The sequence below is a fragment of the Heptranchias perlo genome, chromosome 25 (assembly GCF_035084215.1).
Source record: "Heptranchias perlo isolate sHepPer1 chromosome 25, sHepPer1.hap1, whole genome shotgun sequence".
NCBI classification, from domain to species: domain Eukaryota; kingdom Metazoa; phylum Chordata; class Chondrichthyes; order Hexanchiformes; family Hexanchidae; genus Heptranchias; species Heptranchias perlo.
The window spans coordinates 22,377,523-22,396,989 of NC_090349.1; the positions used below are offsets into that span (position 1 = coordinate 22,377,523).

At 41.0% G+C, this 19,467-nt stretch overlaps 1 long non-coding RNA gene across 2 annotated transcripts; it reads left to right on the forward strand.

Moving 5' to 3' along the window:
• The first annotated feature begins 1,912 nt into the window (after positions 1-1,912).
• Positions 1,913-13,870, forward strand: LOC137342375 (uncharacterized). 2 transcript variants are annotated; one of them, XR_010967243.1, is made up of 4 exons: positions 1,913-2,098; positions 6,247-6,468; positions 7,139-7,262; positions 12,414-13,870. It is a non-coding gene; the product is annotated as an uncharacterized lncRNA (long non-coding RNA). The 2 variants fall into 2 exon arrangements; XR_010967244.1 differs by having other exon boundaries at positions 6,384-6,468.
• Positions 13,871-19,467: the final 5,597 nt, after the last annotated feature.

Sequence of the window (19,467 nt, forward strand, 5' to 3'; positions counted from 1 at the left end):
TAAGGAGGCCACATACTGCTTGGATAATAAGAGTCTAAATGGGGTAGAGGAGCAGAGGGATCTAGGGGTACAGATACACATATTACCAAAAGTAGTGACGCAGGTTAATAAGGCCTTAAAAAAAGGCAAATCTAGCACTAGGATTCATTTCCAGAGGGATAGAATTGAAAAGCAGAGAAGTTATGTTAAACTTGCAAAGAACGTTGGTTAGACCACACTTGGGGTAGTGTACACAGTTCTGGTCTTCATATTATAAAAAGGATATTGAGGCATTGGAGAGGGTGCAAAAAAGATTCACAAGAATGATACCAGAACTGAGAGGATATACTTATTAGGAAAGGCTGAACAGACTGGGGCTCTTTCCTCTAAGGTGCGTTAATGGCTTGTTTTTGCACTCTGGGAAATACATTGCTAACCTAGATAGGTTTAATTGAATGCCATTCTTTATTGGCAATTGCAATTGGTGCAATTGCAAAGATGGCATCAGAACTCTTAAATTTCCATTTGACCTTCTGAAAGTAACACTCTTCACTATTCTTTTGAGACTGTTTAAATGTGATTTTTGTTTCGGACACCATGTAAGGTAGCAGCAATTTTTCTCCATTATCTGTAACTTTCTGTCTTCTTCTGGGTCCTGTGTAAGGGACTTCATCTTCACTGTGTGGTGGAAAAATTGTTTAGAAATAGCAGTGGAAAGATCACATATTATTATTTCATTGGTTGGGGTATGTTGTATTTTATTAAACAGGTGTAATTATTATATTACGACAGAATTAAATTATTTCACAGGCCAGAATCCTTTGAGTCACACGAGTCATACAATATTCAGTATAGCCACAGAACAGTCCAGTATTTACATTTATTACCAAAAAATAGAATGAATGTGTTATATTGGCAAAATGGCTCTTCTCATTTTTAGATCCTTAGGTTTCTTATACATTAATTGTTTTGAACTGAGCATATGTTACATTACTTGGTAACCTGTGTGGTTCAGTAATCTTTTTCGTACATTTGACCGCACAGAAAAATATCTTAAAGTGGAAAAAAGATCAGGTGTACACTTAAAAGATGATGTGGACATATTGGGGGTGATTTTAAACCCCAAGAATGGGTGGGTTGGGGGCAGGTGGGAGTTGAAAGTAGTTGTTTTTTTGGGTCGCAACTGCAAAGTTTTTGGACTTTGCTTTCCCAGTGGGAAGCCTGTACTTTTACGCGCCGACGTTAAACCCGGAAATAAAGCCGGGTTGCGGTTGCGACCCAAAAAACAACTATTTTCTACTCCCAACCCGCCCGTTCTTGGGGTTTAAGATCACCCCCATTGTAATGGCAGGAATCCCACTGATATTCTGTGCTACCACAGTACCTGCAGTATACCAGGCATATGGCACAAATGAAATGTAAATATTTTACTGACTGAAGATTCTGTCACCTATCTCAGATGAGTGCTTTAAAAACATTTCTCTACTGCTATTATCTTTAATCATGCTGAGTAGTTACTCAATCTGGATCCAAATGATCATTTTGACTTTACATTGGAGTAAATGTCTCAAATAAAGCAACAAATGCTGAATTCTACACATCATTGAAATGTATGGATTAGTCTGAATTTATTACTGACCTAGGCCCTGGAAGTGCTTCACATAAAGCTCCGAAGATGCCATGTTCTTTAATCATTTATCAGTGCTGCTCTAAATTTAGCTCCATGACTCACTGGCACCGTAAGTACAAACATATTTTAAAATGAACAGACATGCTATGAGCCTGAACAACATTGCAGATCATTATTTAATGATTTCCTTGCACATCTGTGTGTGTTTTGTTTCTCTATTTAATTAAAAAAAGTTGATTTTAACTGTAAACTATCAGAAATAGCAGGTAGCATTTCTGATAGTTTAGAGTTAGCATTTTCAATTAAATGCAATTAGCCAGCACTCCAACTTACGCAGGATTTCCTTATCAACTGTATTATGTCGTGACTGAAGAAAAATTATTCCTGTTAATATGCTCAACAAGATCATACTTCTGCTTCACTTTGTAGTTGCTGACTGTCAATAAAACAATATGGACCTTTGTTGGCCCAGCACTCGCCATCGTCTGTGTAAGTACTGTAACTGGATGAATTGCACTTCAGTTAGCTGCCTGTTTCTGGAACTTTCAATCACCAGCATCACCCGGTGAGACAGTCGTGTATAAATTTAGTTTGTATATAGCAGCATCATTTAGTTGATTAAGGTAATACATATTCTTTTCAATATGATTTCAATTGGATTTTTAATACACGGTGAGTCCATCCAATGGGCAGTCTTCAAATATTGCACCTGGTCTACACCTGAAATGTTAACCTGTTTTTTCTCTTTTGAAATTCTGATGGATCTCCTGAGTATTTCCAGCATTTTATGTTTTTATTTCAGATTTTCAGCATCTGCAGTTTTGTTTTCCTTTTATTTATACCTTGGCCTATAGCCTGTTTAATTCACACATGTGTGAAACATAATACATATAAACACATTACTATGAAACATATTACATCTGTTACAATTAATAGGCATGAATCTTGAGAATAACATTTCTTAGGATTACTTTTCAGGTTCATTAATAGCCCCAGTGGGAGACAGGTGTGGTGGGATTTGTGTCTGCCTGATTGGAGGAAGGGCTTCCAGGATCAGTTAAATTGCCATACTGTTTCATCAAGCTTCCTGCGTGAAGAATGCCTGCAAATGGGAAATCACTGTTTAGCAAGTGGTAAATCCAGTGCTGCTGCAAGATTTAAAGTTGTACAGCGGCACCTTAAAGGGAAGATGTACTTTTGGATTGAAGACTTGGAAATTATTAAATTTTAACCATAAAATGAATAGCAGCTGGAATTGGTGCAGGACCCAGAGCACCAACATTTTCTGATGGTGCCACTCAAGTAACTGTACATGTAGGAGAAAGTACGCAGGACCAGGCAACCATTGGAGCTGTGAATGAGGCAGAGTTAGTAACTAGGTCATCCATGGCCCAGCTTAAGGATGTAGGATGCCACCTCGCTCCCAAGAGGCTGGCACACAACACACAGCCACCTCAGTGACCCCTTCTTGAGGAAAGCGCCTAGAAGGAGCACAAAGTTAGAGTCAGGAGCACATGTGCCATATACTGTCACCAAAAGGAAGTAATGGGATGTTAGGCACCACATAAACACACCACACATACACACCACACATATAAACACACCACACATACAAACACACAACACATACACACCACACATATACACCACATATACAAACACACCACACATACATACAACACATACACACCACACATCAATGTTAGAGAATTAAAATTTGGTCGCACTAAAGTTCAACAATGCCCAGTTCTTAGTATCATGCTGGATAATGGATCGCAAAGTTGCGTAGCACATAACAAACTGTAATAAACCTGGAAACTACTGAGCAGTATTGCAGGACACTCCCTAATCTGTCAAGACATCCAAAATGTTGGTTAATGAAGCCTATTGTGTGTTTGATAATGAGTCTGTTATCTGTTCACAGCTGTCTTAGAGATGTCATAAATCAGGGCTCAGGAGGGTAGCCATGGTCCCCTCGGAGTCAATCTTGCAATCCCCTTTGTGGGTCAAATAATGGGGGCATGGTGGATTGTTTTAAAATAGATGCATCATGACTGCTGCCGAGAAAATGGGCAATGTCCTGTGCTGATGGTCACAGACAAACTGAATGTTGATGGAATGGTATCCCTTGAGGTCCATGAAGACATAGCTGTTGTGTGAAACAGCCTGTAGGGCTATATGGATGTCATCAATAATGCACTTTCGGGAATCCTGCCATTTGTAAAAATTGCAGGACGCTCTCATGCTGTTGACAGTTGTCCATAGGGAAAATGATGTAATTGCTTGCTGTGGCAAACAGGGCATCAGTCTTGTTTGATACATCTGTTGTGATTGGGTGATGTTGCTGATGAGGTATAAAAGTTAAGTGCTGTGGTGATCTTGACTGTCACTAACAGTGCCATGACTGCGGTGAAGTTTGGCTGGAAGTCAGACTCCAGCACAACTTCAACATGGCTTTTCTTGTGAATTGCAGTCTGTCAAGGGAGTGTGTCTCAGGAAAACCCAGGTTAAATGCCTGTCGACCTGAGTTTGAGGATAAAACAGCTCGTGTGGCTGCTTACTTCTGTGCAACCTCACCTGACTGTCATCCTTCCTTTGCTCTTCCTGTGAATGACTAAGATATTCCCATAAGAAAAGCTCCTCCGGGCCCCACAAACATAGATTTTACACTTACCTTATAGGGCCTCCGCTGGGTATCCACCAGGTTTTACTGCGTGGGAAGCCTGCGACGGATGGTCCCCTCAGCAGGCTGTTAAAATTTCATCGGGATCCTAATAAGTGATTGAAACCCCGATGCGCATATATCTACGAGGCTCCTGCCTGAGTCAGGTGGTCGCCTCAACTGCCCGAGAAAACAACGGCATTAAAACAGCCACTGGGCTGGAAACAAGCACTATGTGTTCCGCTTGGGTATTAACACCCATTCAGCCAGGTTTCTACTGGGCGGAGGGAGTTAAAATTCTTCCTAAACAGTCTGAAAAAAAAGGTCAAACAAACAAAAAAACACTAACAACATTGTATTTCTGTAGCCTCCAAAAGTCAAATTCCAAAAAATGGTAGCTGTCTCTTGAGTGCTAGTTTCCTGTCAGCAGGCAACCTGAAATACCTCTTTTAGATGGGTGAGCTGTCACTTTCCCAGTCTGAATGCCGGGAATCTGCACCTGCACTCGTTTTAATATCATCACAACATTTTACTGAAGCTCCCAGCTGTTTTGGTGAGACCTTCTTCCCACCAAGTCGCACCCACCGGTGGCGTAAACAATCAAAAAATGTCAGTCTCCTACATCACGATTCTCCAGTCTGTGTTTCAGCTTTCTTCTTCCTCGTTGGTTAAGTGTTTTTCTTGTTTCTCATTGGTTAAGTATGTGTGTTTTCCTTTTTTTGAAAAGGTCATTTTGATTATATTCTACTGTAGTTATTCACCAATCTTATTACTCAAAACCTTTCTCTCCAATTACAGTTTTCTCCCAAATCACAATCCACCAAAAATAAAATTACCCAATTACATTGCAGCAAAATAAAATTTTCTCCAAGATACAAGCGTTACGTCATTCTCCATCCAAGCTCAGACTGAGAGGAAAGCTTTTGCTAATAACGCCGCTTTAAATGTTTTGAATTCTGAAGGGAATGCATTATTGTGTGCTCCTAGGAATAAAATGGCAGCGAGATTACTTGCTCAAAATGGCAACTCCATTTAGAGTTTGCTTCAGTAGAAATACCTTGTCCTCCACAATTGTCAGATTTGATTTAAGGAATCATCTGCCTCCACTTGCACTCCTTCTCCAGGCCTGGCTGTACCCCTTTTGTGGGCCCAACTGTGCTGCTGTCTCCCGGGTCTTAACTTTCTTTTTAATTAATTTGATTTTCATTGTAAATCTACCCAGTTATCCAACCCCAAACCTCAACCCAGCAGGCACCCTTACCCTAAAGCTCGACACAGTATCCACACTTGCCCTAGGCCTCAGCACTGGTCTCCACTCTCCAATGTAACCTACTTCCTTCAAACCTGGCCCTGCCAGATCCACAGGCTCAGCTCTTCCTCAGCCAGTGACCAATGCCATAGTATTTATTAAAAATTGGAGAACCTACATTTAGGAACTGGAATGCACCGTGTGTGGCATTGTTTGAACCCCTCAGTCAAATTGCTGCTTTTAATCATTTCTCAATATCCATTATTCTCTAGAACATAGTAATTTAAAGCATAATACTCCACAAGTCTAACAAAAATGTTTGTAAAATAATAAATGCTGATTTCGGTTTTGTTGCAGATTAACAAATTTATCCTGTTAAAAGTTACAAGAGAGATTTTCAGGAAGAGTAGCCATAGACTGAGAAATAACCAAAGCTGGCATGGTATTAAGTATAGTTTATGTTAAAAAAAAAGTTGTCCAGCGCACATTTTTAAGACTGCTGGATCTTGTTAACTTCTTAATAGTAACATGGACTCCAGATCACTTGTGGGCACGTTCAGTTGTGCGCCACATCTGAAATTCTTGAACAAAATTTATTTAAATACACCAGCAGCTTACAAATTACATTATGTGGAGCAAATCTGTACCACCAGGCACTTTGCAGTAGCCGTACACTTGATTGTTTCCTTGCAATGGTCTAATATACATGTATCGTTTCTATGATAGGGGCGTTTTAATGGCGTGATGAACTGTGGGTACAGATAATGGAGAAAGAAAGGAATAAAATACTGAAGATTGGTGCTTCAACCTCCCTGACCATTATAATCAAAGTGTCTTTGCAATTCCTCACATGGTCAATATAGGAAACTCGCCATGTCATTGGAGTGCAGAGCTGTCAGTGAGCAGAGGCTATTTGCTTTCCGACAGAGAAGGAGGGGGAAATGGAAGGTACGACACTAATACAGCACTCTAACTCACTGTGGGATGGAGCGTGTCTAATGTCTGGCTACCTGAATATTAAGACTGATAAATTCCATCGTCTGAAATTGAAAAAGTTGTGCACCATTGGAGTACTTCCTGTGAACTATATATTGTTCAGTAGAAGTTTCTAATATCGGGCTGTGGGAACTTAAACATAAACCCTGATGTGTCAAATAGGGATGCACGTTAGTATAAATTTGAGATTCTTATTTGGAGGATCTTACATTCAGAATTTTTGAATCTGAAGTTCAAATTTATGACAGTGCATGTGAGAATGGAGGGGAGGCTGCCAAGAACTCAAGCCTGTTCTCCCCCTCTTGACATTACGCTGCCAAGGATTAGATTTAAGGGCTGATTCAGCAATTGGCACTGGGGCCACTAAGCTTTTGTGAGATTGCAGATTGACTTGGATTCTGCCTGGTGTGAAGAAATTCTATACAAAGAACATATAGATTCAATTACATTTAGCTGCAATAAATTTTAATAAAACCTCCTTTATCAGCACTATTCAATATCACTAGTTATTTTTTTTACTAGTCTTAATCAACATTTAAAACTAAGGATTGTTAAAGCCTTATCACTTTTTTTATTTTTCTGTATCTGTTTAATTTCTCCTGCATTGTATGTTTAATCTTAGGGACAGTTCGAGAGTTGGTGTGATGACACCAGTATTAGACGTCACAAGGATATTTGGAGTCCCAGCTGTGAATGAGAGGATTATAGCCTTCCAGTACCTTTTCAGTGTTACAAATTCAATGCCGGTAAGGGACTTTTCCAATACCATAAGTACACATACCTTATTTTTTTAAAAATGATGCTATAATCTGCACGTAACTGATTAAAGAGCATTCACGGGATATTGGATAAGATGTAAAGACATTTATCGTACTGGTCAGTTTGTGAAATTACCTGGATCATCTGTTTTGCTTTCAAATTGGGTATATAGTTGATTGTAGAAAATGTAAACCCTCCCTGCACTGGGATGGCCAAACCAATCTTTGTAGGAAGGAAGAGTTTGCAGATTTTATCCATGTGTATCTGTCCCTGTTTGAAAAGATCAATTTCTAGCACAAGAAGCTCATTTGTCATCAAAATTGATAGTAATGTTAAACAATCATTTAGGTCGCGACTGACTTCATGTAATATTCTCCCTCTTTTATGTTAATAAGGAGAGAATAGTGTTCTAGCAAAGCTAATAATTTTGACATTCATGAATCTGAGACTAAGACAGCATCAATCATTCCCTTAACTTGCTATTTCCAAAATATTGGGAACAATGCTTGAATTACTTTGACTGCACTGGGAGGTGGTACAATTTGTGGTGCTAAAAATAACTAGTGCTTCTCAACAAAATCAAAATTCTATTCCTTCGAGTCATTTTTTCTAAATTCGTTCATGGGATGTGGGCGTCGCTGGCGAGGCCGGCGTTTATTGCCCATCCCTAATTGCCCTTGAGAAGGTGGTGGCGAGCCGCCTTCTTGAACCGCTGCAGTCCGTGTAGTGACGGTTCTCCCACATTGCTGTTAGGAATGGAGTTCCAGGATTTTGACCCAGCGACGATGAAGGAACGGCGATATATTTCCAAGTCGGGATGGTGTGTGACTTGGAGGGGAACGTGCAGGCGGTGCTGTTCCCATGTACCTGTTGCTCTTGTCCTTCTAGGTGGTAGAGGTCACGGGTTTGGGAGGTGCTGTCGAAGCCGCCTTGGCGAGTTGCTGCAGTGCATCCTGTGGATGGTACACACTGCAACCGCAGTGCGCCGGTGGTGAAGGGAGTGAATGTTTAGAGTGATGGATGGGGTCCCAGTCAAACTGGCTGCTTTGTCCTGGATGGTGTCGAGCTTCGAGTATTGTTGGAGCTGCACTCATCCAGGCAAGTGGAGAGTATTCCATCACACGCTTGACTTGCGCCTTGTAGATGGTGGAAAGGCTTTGGGGAGTCAGGAGGTGAGTCACTCGCCGCAGAATACCCAGCCTCTGACCTGCTCTTGTAGCCACAGTATTTACATAGCTGGCCCAGTTAAATTTCTGGTCAATGGTGACCCCCAGGATGTTGATGGTGGGGGATTTGGTGATGGTAATGCCGTTGAATGTCAAGGGGAGGTGGTTAGACTCTCTCTTGTTGGAGATGGTCATTGCCTAGCACTTGTCTGGTGTGAATGTTACTGGCCACTTATCAGCCCAAGCTTGGATGTTCTCCAGATCTTGCTGCATGCCAGCTCGGACTGCTTCATTATTTGAGGGGTTGCGAATGGAACTGAACACTGTGCAATCATCAGTGAACATCCCCATTTCTGACCTTATGATGCAGGGATGGTCATTGATGAAGCAGCTGAAGATGGTTGGGCCTAGGACACTGCCCTGAGGAACTCCTGCAGCAATGTCCTGGGGCTGAGATGATTGGCCTCCAACAACCACTACCATCTTCCTTTGTGCTAGGTATGACTCCAGACATTGGAGAGTTTTCCCCCTGATTCCCATTGACTTCAATTTTACTAGGGCTCCTTGGTGCCACACTCGGTCAAATGCTGCCTTGATGTCAAGGGCAGTCACTCTCACCTCACCTCTGGAATTCAGCTCTTTTGTCCATGTTTGGACCAAGGCTGTCATGAGGTCTGGAGCTGAGTGGTCCTGGCGGAACCCAAACTGAGCATCGGTGAGCAGGTTATTGGTGAGTAAGTGCCGCTTGATAGCACTGTCGACGACACCTTCCATCACTTTGCTGTTGATTGAGAGTGGACTGATTGGGCGGTAATTGGCCGGATTGGATTTGTCCTGCTTTTTGTGGACAGGACATACCTGGGCAATTTTCCACATTGTCGGGTAGATGCCAGTGTTGTAGCTGTACTGGAACAGTTTGGCTAGAGGCGCAGCTAGTTCTGGAGCACAAGTCTTCAGCACTATAGCCAGGATGTTGTCAGGGCCCAGAGCCTTTACTGTATCCAGTGCACTCAGCCGTTTCTTGATATCACGTGGAGTGAATCGAATTGGCTGAAGACTGGTTTCTGTGATGGTGGAGATATTGGGAGGAGGCCGAGATGGATTGTCCACTCGGCACTTCTGGCTGAAGATGGTTGCAAACGCTTCAGCCTTGTCTTTTGCACTCATGTGCTAGACTCCGCCATCATTGAGGATGGGGATGTTTGCAGAGTCTCCTCCTCCCGTTAGTTGTTTAATTGTCCACCACCATTCACGACTGGATGTGGCAGGACTGCTGAGCTTTGATCTGATCCGTTGGTTGTGGAATCGCTTGGCTCTGTCTATAGCATGTTGCTTCTGCTGTTTAGCACGCATGTAGTCCTGAGTTGTAGCTTCATCAGATTAGCACCTCATTTTTAGGTACGCCTGGTGCTGCTCCTGGCATGCTCTTCTACACTCCTCATTGAACCAGGGTTGATCCCCTGGCTTGTTGGTAATGGTAGAGTGAGGAATATGCTGGGCCATGAGGTTCCAGATTGTGCTGGAATACAATTCTGCTGCTGCTGATGGCCCACAGCGCCTTATGGATGCCCAGTTTTGAGCTGCTAGATCTGTTCTAAATCTATCCCATTTAGCACGGTGATAGTGCCACACAACACGTTGGATGGTGTCCTCAGTGCGAAGACGGGACTTCATCTCCACGAGGACTGTGCGGTGGTCACTCCTACCAATACTGTCATGGACAGATGCATTTGCGACAGGTAGATCGGTGAGGACGAGGTCAAGTAAGTTTTTCCCTCGTGTTGGTTCGCTCACCACCTGCCGCAGGCCCAGTCTGGCAGCTATGTCCTTCAGGACTCGGCCAGCTCGGTCAGTAGTGATGCTACCGAGCCACTCTTGGTGATGAACATTGAAGTCCCCCACCCAGAGTATATTCTGTGCCCTTGCTACCCTCAATGCTTCCTCCAAGTGGTGTTCAACATGGAGGAGGACTGATTCATCAGCTGAGGGAGGGCGGTAGGTGGTAGTCAGCAGGAGGTTTCCTTGCCCATGTTTGACCTGATGCCATGAGATTTCATGGGGTCCAGAGCCAATGTTGAGGAGTCCCAGGGCCACTCCCTCTTGACTGTTTCTCACTGTACCGCCACCTCTGGGTTGGTCTGTCCTGCCGGTGGGACAGGACATACCCAGGGATGGTGATGGAAGAGTCTGGGATGTTGGCTGAAAGGTATGATTCTGTGAGTATAGCTATGTCAGGCTGTTGCTTGACTAGTCTGTGGGACAGCCCTCCCAATTTTGGCACAAGTCCCCAGATGTTAGTGAGGAGGACTTTGCAGGGTCGACTGGGCTTGGTTTGCCTTTGTTGTGTCCGGTGTATGCCATATGGACCAAGAAGGTTCAAGGTTCAATCCCTGGCCTGGGTTGAGTTAGTTGATCTCAGCCAGGGCAGAAATTGGGGAGCTACAATTGGCTGTAGCACCTCTGGATTAGGAAAGGGAAAACCCCGTCCAGGGTTTCCACTCCTGGTCACATGTGTAAGCTTTGGGTGAGAACAGTCAAATAGCCTTCCAACACTCACTGACTATTTGCGGACATGAATAATGACCAGAGGGTGACTGATATTTGTGGAACTGTGGTCCAGTAAGGAGAGTCTATGTCTTTAGAAAAGGAAGAGCTGAGGGGTGGAAACAGAAAAGAAAAAAAATTGTGTTAAATCTCAGGGAAAGAACAATGCATGGGAAAAATGAATACAATTATCAGCAGTATTTCATAATAGTTATTATGGCACAGGTAGAGGGTAATATGATATCGTATTTAATCAATGAGTGGACCAACCACATAATATATCAATGTGAAACACAGAGAATGAAATAGAAAAGGTTTAAATAGTAGAGAATAAATACACACACTTTCTGAAAAAGACCCATTGAATCAGCGTCATTTTCTTTTTGTACCGAAAATTGAAAATCATATAAATTTGTATGATCAGGGTTTATTTATTTTTATTTTGCACTCCGTGCTGAAAACACTTGCATAAAAAAAAAATCAGATACTACCAAAGGCCCTGGAGAAACCAGCATTAACCGGTGGGTAGCCATAGAAACATTTGCAATAGAACGCGGATCATCACAGTTGTCTCCTTTAGTGCAAACATGGTAAGTCAGTGTGACCTGTCAATTATTTATTTTGAGATGAACTAGGAAATACAAACATTGTATGTGGATTTACCTCAGCTGTTCAAACTTTGCTGTGATAACAACAAATGTTATAATCAAAATTGGAAATGGATGTTTTAGCAAAGTTATTTGTCAAAAAGTTGCTTTCTTTTCAGTTAAGCTGCAAGAACTACACTTTTAACCTGTTACTGATTTGTCCATGTACCTGTCCAACCATGAGTGGGACTAAAAGCAACCCTAATATCCATCTCTCCTGTGTACTAGAAATGATATTTTGCAGTGTTGCAAAAATGGTCTCCATATTGAATATCTGTCCTCTCTGTCTTGAGCATACTAGTGAGTAATGATAAGTGCCTCCCGTGGAAGTGAAGTAGCGCAAGTACAATTTGAGTGCGGTGTGTGTAGACGTGATGTGGTTAAGCTTCACTTACAGTATGTGAAGGCAGTAGTCCAGCTTCTTATTTATTTCACAGCCGTTTTAACTGATTTCCGTTGTGGTCACTGCCAAACATGAAGCATGTTTCTGCAGTTATTTTCTGGATTGTTGTGTTATCTGACCACGAGACTTCTCTTTTTTTCCTGTTAGTTACAATGTAGGCATTACCTCATAATTTCAGCCTTCAGAAATCTTGCTGTTCCTTTTGGTCACTGACATACTATGCCTCTTCCTTCAGTTTTAATCCTGCAGAATAATAGGCCTTTTTCTTTCCAGGTGTGGGAATGTGCAGAGGTACATTTTGCAATTTACCTGTGTGTATCAGCACTAATAATACAATATTGATCTTGTGATGGTACCATATAACTTTCTTTTGCTTAGACACACAGTAGATCAGGCTTACAGACAATAGTGAAGAGTCCCCTGAAGCATGGAATGAGGAGTCAATGTCTTCATCACAACGCAGCAGTGAATCACAGAAATGGGAAAGAAGAACTCCCAAAATGGATGCTAAAAACGTGATCTTTGAAATGCGGTAACAGAGAAAAAAAAACATTTGATTAATGAATAAAGCCAAGGCAGCCCTGTTAGTATAAAAGGACTGTTTTTATTGATGTAGTTATGTATAAATTAGTGCAGTTTTGTATATTAATGTCTATTAATTTTTGTATCTATGCCCTTGCAAGGAACCTTAATAATATTTAATTAAGGAACCACTATAATTTGATTTTTAACATTAACTGTTGGTTATGTTTTTCAAATTGTGTTTTTTTCCTCCTGTGTTCAAACCTTTTTGACCCTCCCTCATTGTAACCATCTGTATGGAATAAGAAGACATGCACTCGTAAAATGTATACTTTCCTGGGGTGAAAGGATAGGATTTTGGTTTTGCCATTGTTGGGACACTGCTCTTAAAATAAATATCTGAGGGAAGGAGCTCCATTGCTCTTCCTTAGTGTTGCACAGTGTGGTGACTGTTTTACATTTTGCTATGTACATATGAGAAGTTACTTGAACTAATAGGGTAAATTCAGTAATCCTGTGCTCCCGGCATTGAGCTGTTGGAGAATAAGTGCTACATTGTTACAATCCTATCTCTGACCTGCACCCACTTTGAGCATGGCTCAACACTGGGAGAGCAGGATCACTGAGTTTACCTATATATCTTATAATGTAGATGATATTTAAAAATGCCATTTCACTTAAACACAAGGAATTCCACAAAAAAATGATCTACAGTAAAGCTTCTTAAAATATATTTTGAGACATCTGCTTTGTCATATCTATTGCGATGGAAATTCAGCTGTGCCCTACTGCAAGTTATAAAACTGTGGTATTATGTTTTTCCCCTTTGGATCTTTAATTATGTTTGGTGAAGTGTGAATGATTTTGAACTCGCTAGTGTTAAAATGGTAGATTACTAACCCTGCTGGTCACAAAATGCTAAACTGGAGCTGGGGCATGTGCAAAACTCAGGATAGATGCTTTAATCTGCAATTAGTTAATAGGCTGAGAGTTGTTTCCAAGACTACTTCAATGCCTCAAAAAAGCATTAATTGGCTCTACTAGGCCTGGACAAAATGCAAAGATTTGTTAGTCAAATGGCTCCATGCTCTAGATACTCCATTGTCTCTTTGATCTATCTTGAGTGATTTCTGTATCCAGGATGGGATAAATATGGCAGGAGTGTGTTCTCTGAAAAAAGACTCTAAGAATTTCAAAAATGCCCTGTGAGTTTGATTTCAAAAAATGAGAGAAAGTTAAGTATTGTGTTATGCTTAATCTACTGATTTAATTTCTGTATACATTTACATTTTACAATAAATATGATTAGTAGTTTGACCTGAAAAATATGGTTTGTCAGCTTGGTGTTTTTCTATCTATTGGAGCAATCAGAAGGATACGGAGGGCATCCCCTATATTTTTCCATGTACAAGGTTTATAAGTTTCAGTTCATAGGAGGTATGGCGTGCCAATGGAAACTGCCTTGTTGCTATGAGCAAAGTTGGAAGTAGCCTGAATTATAACATGTAGATAACTAAAATGCAGCTACACACCTGAGTGTTACCAATATGTTTAACTATTTGCTTGAAAGATATCTCCCTATCTCAGCTTATCTGCTGCTGAAACCCTCATCCATGACTTTGTTACCTCTAGACTTGACTATTCCAATGATCTCCTGGCCGGCCTCCCATCTTCCACCCTCCATAAACTTGAGCTCTTCCAAAACTCTGCTGCCCGTATCCTAACTTGCACCAAGTCCCGATCACCCATCACCCCTGAGCTCGCTGACCTACATTGGCTTCTGGTCCGGGAATGCCTCGATTTTAAAATTCTCATCCTTGTTTTCAAATCCCTCCATGGCCTCGTCCCTCCCCATCTCTGTAACCTCCTCCAGCCCTACAATCCTCCGAGATCTCTGCACTCCTCCAATTCTTGCCTCTTGCACATCCCCGATTTTAATCGCTCCACCATTGGCGGCTGTGCCTTCAACTGGCTTGGTCCTAAGCTCTGGAATTCCCTCCCTAAACCTCTCCGCCTCTATACCTTTCTCTCCTCCTTTAAGACTTTCCTTAAAACCCACCTCTTTGGACCTGTGTCCTAATATTTGCTTATGTGGCTCAGTGTCAAATTTTGTTAGAAAATCACTCCTGTGAAGCACTTTGGGATGTTTTATTATTTTAAAGGCGCTATATAAATGCAAGTTGTTGTTGTTGCTAACTGAGAATTGATTTTAAAAAACATATTGGTTGTTGGATGTTAGTCACAGTCAGCAGCAATTTATAGTTTGGTGGTGTGATGCTGTCCTTATCTGCTACATCACTGGGACAATATTTACAAAGGAAGTTATGCATAGTTTTTGTTTGACACAATTTATTGGCACTTTTAGCTGCATATCACAAGTAGCAATGCCAGTACACACCCAGAACCTTGTGCACTCAATCACAGAGTATCTCAGCTGAAGTCACATTTAGAAGTCCTTCAGTTTTTCCATAGTAAACATTAGCTGGCAGAAAGAGTTCCATGATCAGACTGCAAACAGAATCATGTCATTTACAACAATGGTAAGAAACAGATTAGCTCTAGAGGGATCCCCTTGTCTGCATTGATCCAATGTATTTGCTCCACTATTTTACTGCTGAAATGGAAATTGTACCAGGGTTTAAAGGGGAGCCTTATAAATAGGAATTTAAATTAAAAATGTTTCCAGAAAAAAACTGGGACACATCTAGGCATAAATATTAACAATTGATAGCACTTACCCTTTTTATGTACCCCTTTTATTTTAATTTTAAAGTTTAATGATATGCAGTGTTAGCAGTTCAAATGACTGTACCCCTTTTTGGTCTGGTATGTAATCTGTAACACATAGAAACCCAGAGCTAACTTCTTGTACTAGCTGAGTTATTTTAAATCGTGTCCATGCTGAGTCAATGTCATTCAAATGTCTGGATTGGAGTAGACTCTATAGGGCATATTTTGCTTTGCAACGCTCCCAATACAGAGCCTCACTCAATGACAATGCCAGCACTGCAGTCTCTCAAAATTTACCCTTATAAGCCAAATCAAGACATACAATTTTCTTTTCTAAGAATTTCTGGGATGTCAAAAGTTCCCTCCGACAAGCACATGCAATAATGTCTCCCCAGAGAGGCATCCTGGCACTATTCCACAGCAAAACCGGTGGCATCTTGGGGTATGAGTAGTTTCAAGAAAAAAGTCTAACTGTTTGCATATGTACAAATGAAACAGTAAGGTCCCCAAAATGGGAAATATAAGTTGCAACAGATTCGACCATCTGGGTTTTCTGAGCAGATAGTGAACACGCACCAATAATGGTGAACCAATCCTATAATTAACAACTGCAGATAAAAGTCCTTTTAGATCAAAAAAATAGTTGATTCTCAAGTAGGATTTATGAGGACTGGAGTAAAAAGTGGGTTCCTGATTCAATGGGTCCAATGCCTCTAAACATCACCAGTCCCAGGCACTGACAGTCGTGAAGTGGAGCTTTTGCCATTCCAGATGGGGAGACAGGACTAGATGGTGATTTACTGATTCCAGAGAAAAGGATACAATTAAAATCTTCCCCCATTGATAGGAGCTGGACATAAACATAAGCAAAAATCAGGCACACGTCTGTCACAAAGTTACAACAAACCAAGCTACAGGTCATATTAATTAAGTAGAATTATTGTCTTTTTGGCTATAGACCAGCACGATGTACTCCTGATCATCTGGTGTAGTATGCTTTCTCTCTAGTGGCAGATTTCTATGAATTACCACATTCCACCCTCTTGACTAAAGGCCAGTAAGAAAAACTCCATACATGTAGGCAGGGGAAATTCATCTTACCTCTGCAGCCATTTTTGTACCAATTGTGACAAAAATATAAATATTTCAATACACATATTTTACCTTTACCTAATGAAAGATATTTGCAAAAGTTTACATCACTTAGTTTTTTGTAGAGAATGCATAACTCCCAAATGACATCATGATGCATTTAAGCATAATTTACACCACCTCATTGTGTGTTTATTTTAAATGTTAACATCTAAATTAAAATAGCAGATGAATGTGTTAAGTGTTTGCACACTAATAATCGCACAACCTAAATTCAAAGCCAAGGGGTGATCTTTTCAATGTGAAATGCAGGGTAGGCTATATAGATAATATTTGTAAAATAAATGAGTATCACTCTTGAGTGGTATCAATGCCAATCTAGGATTGCCACCTAACTGAACACTGTGTTTTTTGAGGGAGCTGTCCAGAACATTGTAAACCAGACATTAGAAGTCTTTTTCGAGTGGTGCTGCTCAGAGTAAATCAGAGAATGCACTGTTTTATAGGGCTCAAAGCCCATTTTAAGTGCAAAATTTGCTATTTTTAAAAATTCGATCATGGGATGTGGGCGTCGCTAGCGAGGCCGGCATTTATTGCCCATCCCTAATTGCCCTCGAGAAGGTGGTGGTGAGCCGCCTTGTTGAACCGCTGTAGTCCGTGTGGTGACGGTTCTCCCACAGTGCTGTTAGGAAGGGAGTTCCAAGATTTTGACCCAGCGACGATGAAGGAACGCCGATATATTTCCAAGTCGGGATGGTGTGTGACTTGGAGGGGAACGTGCAGGTGGTGTTGTTCCCATGGGCAACCAAATGCCCACTATAAGTTGGCAAAACAATATTTAAAGATTTTTTTGCACTTAAAATCAGCTTCAGGTCAGAAGCTGGGCTGAAGGCACAAGATCTTCCAGGGAGCGGAGGTGTGGGACAAAGGAGACTGCCTTATATCTAAAATGGATTAGGCAGCATGACAGTTTAGTGTGATGGGGGGGGGGGGTCAGGGGGGAGGCTCACATCCGAAAGCAGGCTGTGTCATGTAACTCTCTCAGCCTGTCTATCTCGATGTATCTATCTTTTTCTCTTTGTCTCGTTCCCTTTCTCTCTCTGTCTTTCTCTGTTTCTCTCTCTCTTACACTTTGCTTATTTCTCCCTGTTTTTCTCTTTCTCTCATTCTTACACACACATACTAGTCTTACAGTCAGTTGGAAAAGTTTTAAAATTTACCACAGAAAATATGTTTTGCCTGATATCAGTGTGAAGCCAAAATGAAGAAGGGAGGGATGTTCCACTCAGAAAATATATGTATTGTTTACCTTCATAAGTATAAGTAATAGAAATGGGAGCTGCTATCTGTCTGGCTTTCCCTGAGGTAAAATTTAAGCAGTTTAATTCAGCAGTGGATAATTAAAGTATAAACATTACCTGAAGGAAAAAATTAAAATGTATTTATCAGCAGTATTAGGGAATAATTTGGAAGAAAGTCAGAAATTCTATCACAAAGCAGTCGGAAATTGTACACATCAGGCACTCTGACTGACATCTGTCTGTAGCACACGAAGTGATAGCTGTAGGTCGGAAGATAATCTTTTAAAAACAGGCTTTTAAAAGAGGCTGAGGACGTCATGTAAAAGCATTATTGAAGCTATTCAAATGCACAACAGATAACTTTATAAATTAGTACACACATGTTATTGTGAACTATGTAATTTTTTCATGTTTAAAAGCTTTTTTTGGACCTAGAAATTTCATTTACTGAGAAAAAATGGCAGACGAAAGAACTGGGAAATTTTGTTTTGAGTGATTTGGCTAGCTTCCACTTTTAGATGGCAAATTAATATGACTGAATAAATTTAGGTATCAGCCAATCAGCTGGAAGAAATTTAGCTGAGGTGGAGTTACTTTTACATGAGCAAATCAAGTATGAGAAAAGTTATATAATTCTGCATACATATATTAAGATGCACAATTAATATAAGTTGTACCGAATTGAACAAATTTAGCTGTGAAAAGTGTTGGAAGTGTGACCGTATGCTGTACACAAGACTTCTGTTGCCAACGGATCTCCGGTGGCACTTCCATGTAATGCTCATTATATTATCAGGGCCACTCATTGATAGTGACTGAATAAGTCATATATTATTATTGCATCTGGGAACTAGGGGGTGGTCTTGAGGTGAAAGAGTACTGGGGATGGGGGGCTAGCAAAGGTTTAGGAGGGTTGAGTAGTGCGGTCTTGAAGTTCAGGAACATTGGAGAGGTAAGATCTGGAATTATTTGGGGGGGGTGCTTGGGGTCTAGAAGATATGGGTGAATGAAGGAAAATGTACTAAAAGCACTCAATGCGCTTTGAATAACATGGCTTCTAGTTCAGTGGCAGGAAAGCAATGCTGGCTACCTGGCTTTGTCGTACTGCTGAATTTCTGGTCATGGCTTTGGAATTGCTTACTAAGCCTTATTATGGTAGTTTTTCAGGTGGGCAGGTGTGGCGATCAGCAGGAGGCCCAATCTTCACAGGCCGTAGACAGATGTTGAGATTCTACAGCTAGGAGTTGCAACACAAAAGTTGGGAAGACCTGAGGTAGAAATGACTCACATAGTAAGAATGAGACAAAGGTCAAAAATGTAAACATTAAGTGTGACAGGAAAGTGTTACAGAAAGTGCATGCTGTATACAAGACCCACTGAATAAATTTAGGTATCAGCCAATCAGCTGGAAGAAATTTAGCTGAGGTGGAGTTACTTTTACATGAGCAAATCAAGTATGAAAAAAGTTAGATAATTCTGCATACATGTATTAGCATGCACAATTAATATAAGTTGTACAGAGTTGAACAAATTTATTACATGTTAGTATATATTTATTACATGTTAGGAGATATAAGTGCAGTAACTTTGTATCTTATGTGGAAACACCATTTATCAACATCAAAGAAAATATCAGAATTTACACTATAATCCCACCCTCTGCCCCCGGTTTAGGATTTGGAGAAAGAAGACAACCAGAGGGACTGGTCTCATGCTATAAATTGGTGTCGGGAAGTATTTGGCGGTTGCACAGGCAGAGGTGGGTTGGAGCCGTGTGTTGTGGGCCG